The sequence below is a fragment of the Ambystoma mexicanum genome, chromosome 6q (genome assembly GCF_040938575.1).
Source record: "Ambystoma mexicanum isolate Mex_15411 chromosome 6q, UKY_AmexF1_1, whole genome shotgun sequence".
In the NCBI taxonomy this organism is placed as follows: Eukaryota; Metazoa; Chordata; class Amphibia; order Caudata; family Ambystomatidae; genus Ambystoma; species Ambystoma mexicanum.
This window is the reverse complement of record NC_090937.1, coordinates 414,754,435-414,765,880: the sequence shown is the minus strand read 5'-3', so window position 1 is coordinate 414,765,880 and position 11,446 is coordinate 414,754,435. Positions and strand designations below refer to the sequence as shown.

The 11,446-nt window shown below is 47.6% G+C and overlaps 1 long non-coding RNA gene across 1 annotated transcript; it reads right to left on the bottom strand.

The window, feature by feature from the left end:
- Window positions 1–9,096: 9,096 nt before the first annotated feature.
- LOC138515521 (uncharacterized) lies at window positions 9,097–9,789 on the bottom strand. The gene is made up of 2 exons (XR_011282045.1): window positions 9,595–9,789; window positions 9,097–9,192 (listed from the first exon to the last, which is right to left on the bottom strand). It is a non-coding gene; the product is annotated as an uncharacterized lncRNA (long non-coding RNA).
- Between the last annotated feature and the right edge of the window lie 1,657 nt (window positions 9,790–11,446).

The window sequence follows — 11,446 nt, the reverse complement described above, 5'->3', positions numbered from 1 at the left end:
AGGCAAGAAGACAAGAACCACTGTAGATTCCAAAAGTTCAGAGGCCAGGCCCACTCGGAGAGAGGCGAGGCGATATGTCCCAAAAAGTATCTTAGTGGAAATGTGTTCGAGTCTTTGTAGCAAATTGTTATCGGCAGATTGGACCAGTGCAGAACAACACGCTAGAGAAAGCTTGGAGGCGACCCTATGGAGAGGCGAGGATTAAGACACCTCACTCTATCCGGCAACAAGGGAAGCCAGGCGGACACAGTACCTTGTTTGTGGAGAGACAGCTCCGGCGGGGGCAGTTGTTCCTGGTGGTGGATGCATGTCCGGTCTTTGCCAAGAGAAGAGATGATCTCGTCGTCGAAGGAAAGTTGAAGATCGTTGCACCACCAGGGAAGAGACCAGCCGCGGAGTGCTCTGTCACAAGGCACCACTTTTGGTCGCAGTACAGGGGTAGTGGCTATCCGGTTGCCGAGGTGCTCTGCACGGGCAATTCGACCACTGCGTCTTGGAGCAATGAAAAAGCAAAGGGGACTGGTTGTTCCCACCAGTCAGGGGAAGAGACTCTCCGGCAGGGAGATCTCCTCTGTCGTCGGGAAGTGGTGAGTCGGTTCAGCAGGGCTCCACCGGAGGTGTCGTCGTTGCAGGTCGGCTCAGCTTTACCCTCGTCGGATTCTTAGGTCCTGTGGCGACTTCTGAAGATCCAGTCCCAAAAGCCCTGCTTTTATGCAGAAAAACCCCATTCATTCAGCCTAGCTGTCACTCAAAACACGCTAAGTGGTGAGCGGGGAGGCTCACCACTTGGGCCAATCACACCAGAGTGCGACCGGAGTTGGCAAGGCAACTCGGTACAGGGTGCCTAAACCCCCTCCCACACCCCTGTGGTAACCCAGACAGAATGGCACCACTTTGGAGGGCCTCTGTACAGGAGCCCGCCAAAAGTGGAACAAAGGGCTCAACCTTTGGTTTAGGAGTCACAGAGACGAACACAGACGCCATTTTAAAAACCGAGTTCTGGCAGAAAATACCATCTGATAGACTTATTTAAGATAAGTAAACCGGTGGTATGCTAGAGATTAATGAGGAAAAAGTTATCAATCTCCAACAATGGGAAGAATCCCATAGGGATATATTCGGGGTCGAATATAACAAGTAGTTTCCACTGCCACCAGCCAAAAGTCGACGAGGGGGGACGGGACAGTGCCCCCTCGAATAACAGACCCAGGAGTAATCGAATTACCCCTATTAGTACATCCACAATAGTATGGTTTGTACTAGTTCTGTTAGTAAATTTCTATGATGGAGGTCCGCTAGGACGCCCCAGTGCTACGGCACGGAGGGTGCGTTGTAACACACATAGCAAAACATATGAGACGCTATGGAGTAAAAGACCCCATAGCCCATAGAACACATTGACATTCAAAGGAATTACACACATTCATGTCCAAGAGTGGGAGAAAAAGAGTCTCACTGTTGCCAGGATGGAAAAAAACAAACTCCAGAAATCCAGCAAAGCTGCTGGGGGACTCACTAGGTTAGGAAATTCAGCCTAAACAGAGACGTCTCCCTAACACTCGCCCCCCCCCCCCCAGACTAAGGGACAGGAGGATTTAATCCACTCCTGGATGAATCTCATACCTCTAGTCGATGAAATACATCCTAGAGAGACCATCAGCATTTTGGTGGTGAAACCCTGACCTGTGCTCAATGGTGAAATCAAACCCTTGCAGGCAGATCGACCATCCCAGTAGTTTTGGGTTTTCCCCTTTCCTTTGCATTAACCATCTCAAGGGTTGGTGGTCAGTCTGAATGACAAAAGTAGAACCATACAAGTACGGCCTAAACTTCTTCAGAGCCCACACGATAGCAAAGCAATGTCTTTCGATTGTTGCCCACCTTGTTTCAGGATCCTTCAGCTTGCGGCTGATGAAGCAAACGGGGTGCTCCCTACCTTTCCCATCCAGTTGACTGAGTACGGCACCTATTCCTACATTCGAAGCATCTGTCTGCACAATGAAGTGTTGGCGGTAATCAGGAGCTCTAAGTACTAGGGCTTGGCAAAGAGCCTTTTTCAGGTTTTCAAAAACCTGATTGCACTCCTCGTTCCATCTAACCTTTGTAGGAAATTTGGGCGAGGAGATGACATTCAGTGGAGAGGATATGGTCCCATAGTTCTCTATGGAATTCCTGTAATACCCAGTGAGGCCTAGGAAGGCTCTCACTTGGGTTTGAGTAGTAGGTGTTGTCCAATTTTGCACAGCTTCATTCTTATTGAGCAATGGCTTTATTTCTCCACCTCCTACCTCATGTCCAAGATAGACTACCTTACTCTGTCCAATTTGGCACTTACTCGCCTTTATGGTCAGATTGGCTCGTCCAAGAGCCTGCAAAACATCTCTCAGGTGGGTTACATGTTCTTCCCAGGAATTGCTGAACACTGCTATGTCGTCCAAGTATGCCATGCAGAAGTCCTCCATCCCATTCAGAACCTGGTTTACCATCCGTTGAAATGTAGCAGGTGCATTCTTCAGTCCGAAAGGCATTACCTTAAACTGGTATAAGCCAACAGGGGTAGAAAATGCAGTTTTCTCCTTGGCATGGTCTGTCAGGGCTATTTGCCAATAGCCTGACGTCAAGTCAAATGTGCTGAGGAACTTGGCAGCGCCAAGTTTATCCACCAACTCATCTGTTCTTGGCAAAGGGTGGGCATCAGTCTTGGTGACTGCATTAAGAGCTCTATAATCCAAGCAGAATCTAAGCTCTTTAGATCCAGCCTTTGGTACTAACACAACTGGGCTAGCCATGGACTAGTAGAGGGCTCTATTACCCCGAGATCGAGCATCTTGCTGACCTCACCTTTGATGTGGGTTTGTACGTTTTCTGACATTCGGTATCCTCTGCTTTTGACTGGCAGACAGTCACCAGAGAGTATGTTATGCTGGCCCCAAGGGGTCAAGCCTGGTGAAAGCGAGAACAGAGAGGCAAACTGATTTAACATAGACTTGCACTCTTCTTGTTGCTCGGGTGTCAGAGTTGAAGAGAGAGTTACTCCTTCAACTTCTTCGTCCAAAGGTAAGCCTCTGAGGAGGTCCGGAAGAGCTTCACTCTCTTCTTCTTCCTCAGATGATGCTAGAAGCAACGCTCCTACATCAGGTCTTGAGACATACGCTTTGAGTCGGTTGATGTGGAAGACTGTCGGAGCCTCCTAGGGATTGCCCAAGTCCACCAGATAGTTGACCTCCCCGAGTTTACCCACAACTCTGAAGGGTCCCATCCATTTGTCTTGCAAGGCCCTCTGCCTTGTTGGGATCATAACGAGAACCAGCTGGACTTGAGCGAACTCAACCATGTTAGCCTTTGGATCGTGCCAGTGCTTGACCAATGCTTGTCCAGCTTTCAAGTTATCGCTTGCTTCCGTCATCATGTGCGACATTCTCCTCTGGAGACCTATCACGTAGTCAGTCACTCTGACTGGCTTGGGGGAAGGACCACTCTCCAACCCCTCCTTAATCAGGGCCAATGGACCTCTGACGGGATGACCATAGAGAAGCTCGAAGGGAGAATAACCTACTCCCTCCTGAGGGACTTCTCTATAAGCAAATAGAAGGCATGGCAGTGGAAGGTCCCACTTACGCTTAAGGGATTCCTCTAAAGCACCTATCATGCTCTTCATGGTTCGGTTGAACCGTTCTACCAACCCATTGGTTTGTGGGTGGTAAGCTGTTGAGAACTTGTAAGTAACTCCACAGGTTTTCCACATGGCTTTCATGTAGTGGGACATAACGTTTGACCCCCTGTCAGAGATTACTTCCTTAGGAAACCCGACCCTAGTAAAAATACGAAGGAAAGCCTTAGCCACAGCCGGAGCTGTAACAGTCCTCATAGGAATTGCCTCAGGATACCTAGTAGCATGGTCTACTACAACAAGTATAAACCTGTTGCCTGAGGAGGTTGGAGGATCAAGGGGACCAACAATGTCAATCCCTACTCTCTCAAATGGGACTCCCACAACTGGGAGAGGCACTAAAGGTGCCACATTCTTGGAGCCAACCTTACCAGAGGTCTGGCAGGTGTGGCAGCTCCTGCAGTGTTTTTCCACTTCGGCCCCCAGCTTCGGCCAATAGAAGTAGAGAGAGAGCCTTTCCTTAGTCTTCTTGAAACTCAAGTGACCAGCCAAAGGAATCTCGTGGGCTAACTGCAAGAACTGTGGTCTGTTCTCTTGGCGTACTACAAGTCGTTTGTAGTCTCCAGGTGCAGACTCGGTCAGTTCACTGTAGAAGAGGCCATCTTCCCAGTGCAACCTGTATTTCCCAGGCTCTTGCCCTTCAGCCTGAGCTTCTGCCTGGTGGCGAAGACCTTCCAGAGTTGGACATTCTCTCTGTCCCTTACTGAAGTCTGCCCTGCTGGCTCCACCTTCTGCCAGTAAAGACTGCAGCTCAGGATGGTCAACAGGATCCAGATCTCCAATGAGTTCCTGGCATTCCATTAGCTCTTCCTCAGAGTCTAACTCTACCACACAGGGTTGTACCTCCCTCTCAGCCTCAGCTGGAGGTGGAGTTACGGGTGTAACGTTGGACAACCGCGGGGAAGTCCTTGTTGGCTGCACTGAAGTGCTGGCTGCTGGTTTCAGGGTAGAAGTTTTAGGTTTCCCTTTCGCTTCTGATTTCTTCGAGACAGCTGCCGACAATTCCAGTGGAGCAGGAGTGATTTCTTTCTTCATCATCTCCTGGAGAGTACCGCGCATGGTCCTCTCTCTTGCGGGTCTGGTTAGCTCCTGTAACCGTTTACTAGGAGGTCTGGGAGGATGCGAGCCACAAACAAAGCATTTACCGAATGCTTTCTGAAATGGTGGCTTGTTCTGGCCTCCTTCCGGTTTGGCACCAGAAGACACACTATTCTGCTGCGGTTTTCCTTGTCGCTTACCCTTCTGGTTTTGTTTGGGGCTGTCACGATGCCCACTCCTGGGTAAGCCGGCTCAGGCCCTGCGTCCCCGAAAGCGGACATCAAGTCCACGGGGAAGGTCCCAGCAACCCCTTATAGGGGCCCTTTGGACAGCGTCCTGACGCCTATGGCGCCAGGCTCATAGAAAACATCAGCCTGGCGCCATAGGCGCCAGGCTCATTATGAAAGTGTTTGGGTGCACTTACCTGATGCAGACCATGCTGCAGAACCCCGGCCTCCTTGAGGCCTGAAAGGAACTACTTTACCTGTGGGACTCATTTACCACCCGGACGTGGTCGGGGAAGGATACATACCTGATTGGAGGAAGGACACATTCTAGGAACTTCTTCCAAGGCTATTTAAACCACACCCGATCAGCCACACGTGCTTCGCGTTGTTCTGCATCTAGCAGCTGGACACTCACCGTGTCTGCTCCTGCATCCTGACTTCTGCCACGCCTGCCAGCATCCTGAATCACCTGCAAAGGAAGGGAACAAGAGAACAGAAGAAGGAAAAGGCCTTACCTGCTAAATCTGCATCCCGGAGACATTTCGCCGACGATCCTGAAAAGGAAGACATTTATTTTTAAAAGCACATCACATCGATCGCTACAGCGCCTCATTCTACTCATCTTACAGGGCGCTTCCATGTTCTGCAGCGACCATCCGGATTCACAGTCGCGCCCCAGCGCCTAGGGAGAAAAAGACAATAACGAAGGTGAGAGAAAGAAGGGAAAAGGGAAGCTAAATCTCCATGTTAAGACTTACCTGCTGGGTCATTCCCTTTTCGTTTCGGGTCCGCGCCGCATCCAGGCATTTTCGGACCCCAGCCCCTAAGGGGAAAAAGACATCAGCGTTAATGAGCGAATGAAAAGACATTACCAAGACGCTCATTAAAGACTTACCTGATTTCCACAAGGATTTCACCTCTCATCTCGGGTCGGTGCCTGTTCCCCGGCATTCCGTACCCCGGCCCCTATGGGGAAAAAGACACTAGCATTAGAACATTAATGCATGGACACAAGGGGAACCACTTATCAAAAACTTACCTGGAAGCCAAGCAAGTTTGGTTCTCACCAATCCGAAAATCCAGTGAAGTAACTGGATACCAACGCGCCCCCGCATCTGAAACCACCAATCCGAAAATCCAGTGAAGTAACTGGATACCAACACGCCCCTGCATCAGAAGCAGGATGGAGAGCTCGTCCTTCCAGACCCTAAGGTGAGACGCTACGGGGAAGCACAGGAGGGTTTTGAGGAGGGTGAGAGGGGTAAGTGGGAGGCCGATTGCATTACCCCGCAGACAGTTAACCCCCTATTTTCACCTACAGAAGGATACTTCTGCGAGTCAGACAAGCCAGATTTGGGGCCCGGTCCAGTCCTTCTCCCGACCCCTGCGCATCACGTTAGACGAGGTCACAACAGCGCGAACCAGGCCAGCGCCTCCGTGGGAGTCAGGTGAGCGTTACAGAACGCAAAGCCTTCCTACAAATTCCCACCCAGGCACTATGGAAACTTCTGAGACTGATCAGTTGGCCCAATTACTGGTGGAATTACGGGCCGAAGTACATGCCGCTCGTCCAGAGACTAATGCCCTCAAGAGGGAATTAATAATATCAAAGGAAAGAACTGATGACCTGGCCAGACAGCTTTTGCAAAGTCAAGCTGGGCAAACTCCTCTAACCGGTTCCAGAGGGAACCCCGCTCCTGTGGTTCCCAGTAACCCTGTGCATATTAATCTACCTGGAAACATGCCGCTGGCCCCACCCGAACGCTTTGCTGGGGACCCCAAACGATTTGCCGTATTCATGAATCAGTGTCGTTTGCACTTCCTATGCAGGCCTGGGGCCTTCCCTAATGATCAGACCAAGTAGCCTTTGTATTGTCATATCTCAGCGGCTGCGCTGCCGATTGGTCAGTTCAACTGGTTACTCAGGATGACCCGATTCTCCGTGATTTTCAAGGATTTCAAGCAAGCATGGAAAGGTTATTTGCTCGACACTCTCAGCGGCAGGCTCTGGATGATGAACTTCTATCCCTGCGACAGGGCAATCAGGATCTCCTATCCTACATTGCAACCTTTAATAGACTAATTGTAGAAACTGGGTGGCCAGAGGATAAGAGAATCACGTTATTTTATCGAGGTTTCCGTGGAGAACTTAAAGATGTCTTGGCCCAAGTTGTAAATCCGCCCCGAGAATGCACAGAATATATAGACTTAGTGGTCCAATTGGATCACAGACTCCAGAACAGAAAAGCAGATCGGTCCAGGTTTGAGACCCGGGTGTTGGTCAAGACCCACGCTAACCCCAAGGGAGTTGATGTCTCAGAGCCTATGCAAATTGGTGGGGTTAAAGGACCTTTAACTCAAAAGGAACGTGAAAGGAGGCGGCAATTAAAGTTATGTCTTTATTGTGGGAACTCTGGACACTTTCTACGAGATTGCCCGGCAAAACCGCCCCGAAAGGCGGTAGGGGCTGCTGATAAAAACCTTGAAGACTCTGTTTCGGGAAACGACTCAGCCCGACAAGCGTAGGGGTCCGCTTGCCGAGCTTGAAAACTAACTCTCAGACCTCGCATTTCATAGTGCCAATGGTTCTCGTAGATCCAGAACAGCCTAAGCAGTTGCATGCAATAAAGGCATACATCGATAGCGGGGCTATTGGAAATTATGTGGACCGTGAGTTGGTCTCCACGATTAACCTCCCTCTCCGTCCTAAAACCAGCAAAGACGTCATCACCACAGTAGATGGAACTGAAATTGCCTCTGGACCGGTAACGCATTCCACTACTGAGGTGACTCTTATTGGTCCCGACGGCCATCGGGAGACAGTTGTGTTTGATGTAATCAAGGCCCCACAGTTTCAGGTTATTCTTGGAATTCCTTGGTTAGAGACACATAATCCTCGAATTGATTGGCGAGCTAAGAGAATAACCTTCCCGGATTGTGCACAAACCTGTTATCCAGAAAACCTGAAGATTAATCTAGCATCTGTAACCTCTGCCTCCATGCAATTGCCTCCGGAATACCAAGACTTTCAGGACGTCTTCCAAAAGGAACAGGCCAACACTTTACCTCCTCATCGATCGTACGATTGCCAAATCGATCTGGTGTCCGGTGCACAACCCCCTTGTAGCAGGATTTATGCCCTTACCGAACCTGAGAACCTGCATCTGAGACAATATTTGGATCAATACCTCGCCAATGGTTTTATTCGCCCGTCAAAGTCCCCAGCATCCTCGGCTTTGTTCTTCGTGCCTAAAAAGGAAGGCGACCTCAGAACTCTGCCTCTGATCCCTGAACTCCTTGACCAGGTAAAGGACGCTTGCATATACACCAAGTTAGACCTCCGGGGGGCATATCATCTGGTGCGAGTAAAAGAAGGCGACGATGGAAAACGGCCTTCCGTACTAAGTATGGATTATTCGAATACCAGGTAATGCCCTTCGGGTTGTGCAATGCGCCTGCTGCCTTCCAATTCTTCATTAATGATGTCCTTCGGGAACTCATCGATGTTTGTGTTGTCGTCTATATCGATGACATTCTAGTGTACTCTTCTTCGGAATCTGATCACAGAAAACACGTTAGGGCAGTTCTGGAAAAACTGCGCCAACACAAACTATTTGCTAAACTGGAGAAATGTGTTTTCCATACCACAGAAGTTGAGTTTCTCGGTTTCATCCTGACACCCAAAGGAGTCCGAATGGACTCAAGAAAAGTGGATGCCATCCTCAAATGGCCATCACCTAGCTCTGTAAAAGGGGTTCAAAGCATGCTCGGCTTTGCCAATTTCTATCGCAGGTTTATCCCGGAATTTTCACGCATAGTACAACCCATTACTGCACTCTTGACGAAAAATAAACGTTTTGAATGGTCTGAAGAAGCCAAGCAGGCCTTCCAGGATTTAAAAGCTAAGTTTACCTCCACACCTATATTGAAACACCCACGTCCAGATCTCCCGTATAATTTTTATAGGGAACTTTTTGGGGCAAATCACTCTTTGACCTCCGCGACTTCAATTATGTACACCAAATCTGGTGGTGTCGCATTGGTGTGTGCAGCAGAAACGGAGACAAAGAGTTCCCCCACTCCGATTGTGAAAGAGATATCGAGGGCTGCACACATCTCTTTACTGCGCCACAATTGTATTTCAAAAACTTGGACTCTTGGTCATAGTGAGAGTAGGTTTATTAATAGCCCTTTTTTGATAACACGTGTTTCGGCACACTCCTAGTGCCTTCCTCAGATCAGGGCAATATCTATTTACTGATTATTTATAACATAAATTTTAGAGATTTGGCAAATACAAAAAACAAAAAATCAAAAAATCAATTTTACAAACGTTACATTTACGACGGAGCACAAATCATATTGAGTTCATATGTTTCGCGAATTCCCCAAAGTAAAAAATAAATAATAAATAAAACATCCATTTAGACACATAAACAACGTAAATTACATACATGAACCCATTTGTAAACAAAAATGTTAAGCACATACCAATCAGGAATCGAAAAATCATTTGGAGGAGTGTGGAGGTGGGAGTAAAGGGTAGTTGAAAATATAAAAAAGAAAAAGAGATAGAAATATTGTAAGTCACTAATTAAGATCACGAGATTGCATTGATTAATATATCGGGGAAATCCCAAATGGGTAAATCTGGCTTACCCATCGACTGTTCTGTCCGCTACAAATAACGTATTTGGTGGCTGAGTCCCATCAGACTCTAAACGTTTTCTAGAAAAACCGGGGTGAGACATCAGAGTCAAACCACTGTATTCATACATTGCCGTTTTGTTGCATCCTGACATTACCGTTAGTTTGCCTTCAAGCGTTTAAACAGACTCCCATTTAGCTACGTTAAAAATGTTCTATAGTTCTAAGCGTTTTCTGCCCAGTAGTAAGATCTGAACAATCCTCATGTTAGTTTCCATTAACCCGCATTCTATCATTGTGTGCCATAGAAATTATACGGATGAGGATCCGGACTGCAGTTTCAAACGCGGACCCTTTGTTAATTGGTGCGTTGTTATGTGGGCTTAACTGCCCCCTAGGGCTTACCTGACAAGTTCTGTTTTACTGCATCACGCGTCGGGTTTCTAAAATGGCAGAGGTCTTTCCCTGTCATTTATATATAAAGTGTTGCTATGGTGCTGGTACTCCGTCCTACCTCTGTTTCCATGCTAGGAAAACTGTCAGCCATATTTTAATGGTGAGGGCTAAATTGTCTACAGCGAGTTCGTGCGTGTTCTAAGGCTGTTTTGAATTTAGAAGGAGCCAGTCCTTCTGCTGCAGTATGAGTTCCATTAATTGTAGTCTTACTCTGGGCTAATTATATGTGATCCTAATCTGAAGTCCCATCCTGTGGAGTGTTAGTTGCTACAGGTGCATGCTGGGAGATGTAGTCTCTGTGAAATTGAGAGGTCAGCGCCTTGATTATCTATAGCGAATTCGTGCGTGTTCTTAAGGCCGTTTCGAATTTAACAGAAGACAGTCCTTCTGCTGAAATATGAGCTCCATTAATTGTAGTCTTAATCTGGACTAAATGCATGTGAACATAGTCCGAGGTCCCATCCTGAGGAGTGTTAACTCCTACAGGTGCATACTGGGAAAAGTAGTCCCTGTGAGATTGTGAGGGCAGGGCAATCCTAAAATCTCGTTCATGGGGAGGCAAAAGTGGTGCTACCTTGAATTTAAATTTACCATATGTTGGGGTACATCATACTAATCTGGATTTTAAAAAAATAGTTCAACTACATTGTGGCCTGCTTCACAGGCGCTTCATTCTAATCTATATAATAACAGTTGTCATTTACAGAATTCATAGAAAATATGACATTTCCTTGTCTGTGTTAAGGCCGTCTTCTACACTTCTGAAGAAATTTATAAGTTTAGCCTCCCCCTGACGTAGCAACAGTTCCTGGTCGCCACCTCTGCAACCCAATGTCACTTTTTTTAGGCCGATGAATTTGATGTCTTGTTTATTGTCCATCTGGTGGACGCGCTGCCAGTGTTCTGCTAGAGGCAGATTCTTGTCTTGACTTCCAATCACTGCCAGGTGTTCCCTAATCCTGAAACGGAGTTCACGAATCGTACTGCCAATATAGATTTTTTTGCAAATGCAGATAATAGCGTATATGACATGCTTGCTTTTGCAGTTTATCTGTTCTCGTATCTTAATTCGAAGACCATTATCTGTCTTGAAATTATTTGTCATGGGTGTGGCATATTTGCACATTGTGCATGTGCCACATTTCCTGAACCCTGGGCTGGATTCTTTTAGCCAGGTCCCTGCTGTCTCCTCCTTATCTTCTGGTAGTAATGACGGGCTGAGGCTCTGTTTCAAAGTTTTAGCTCTTCTGTAGGTCAATGATGGGTGGTCGTGTATAAATGACCCAATATGGGGGTCCAATTTAAGTAGGTACCAGTATTTTCTAAGAGATCTCTTAATCACATAGTTGTTTGCACAGTATGTGGTGATAAATTGCACCTTGTCTGGCGGATTCGGCTTCACCTGTTG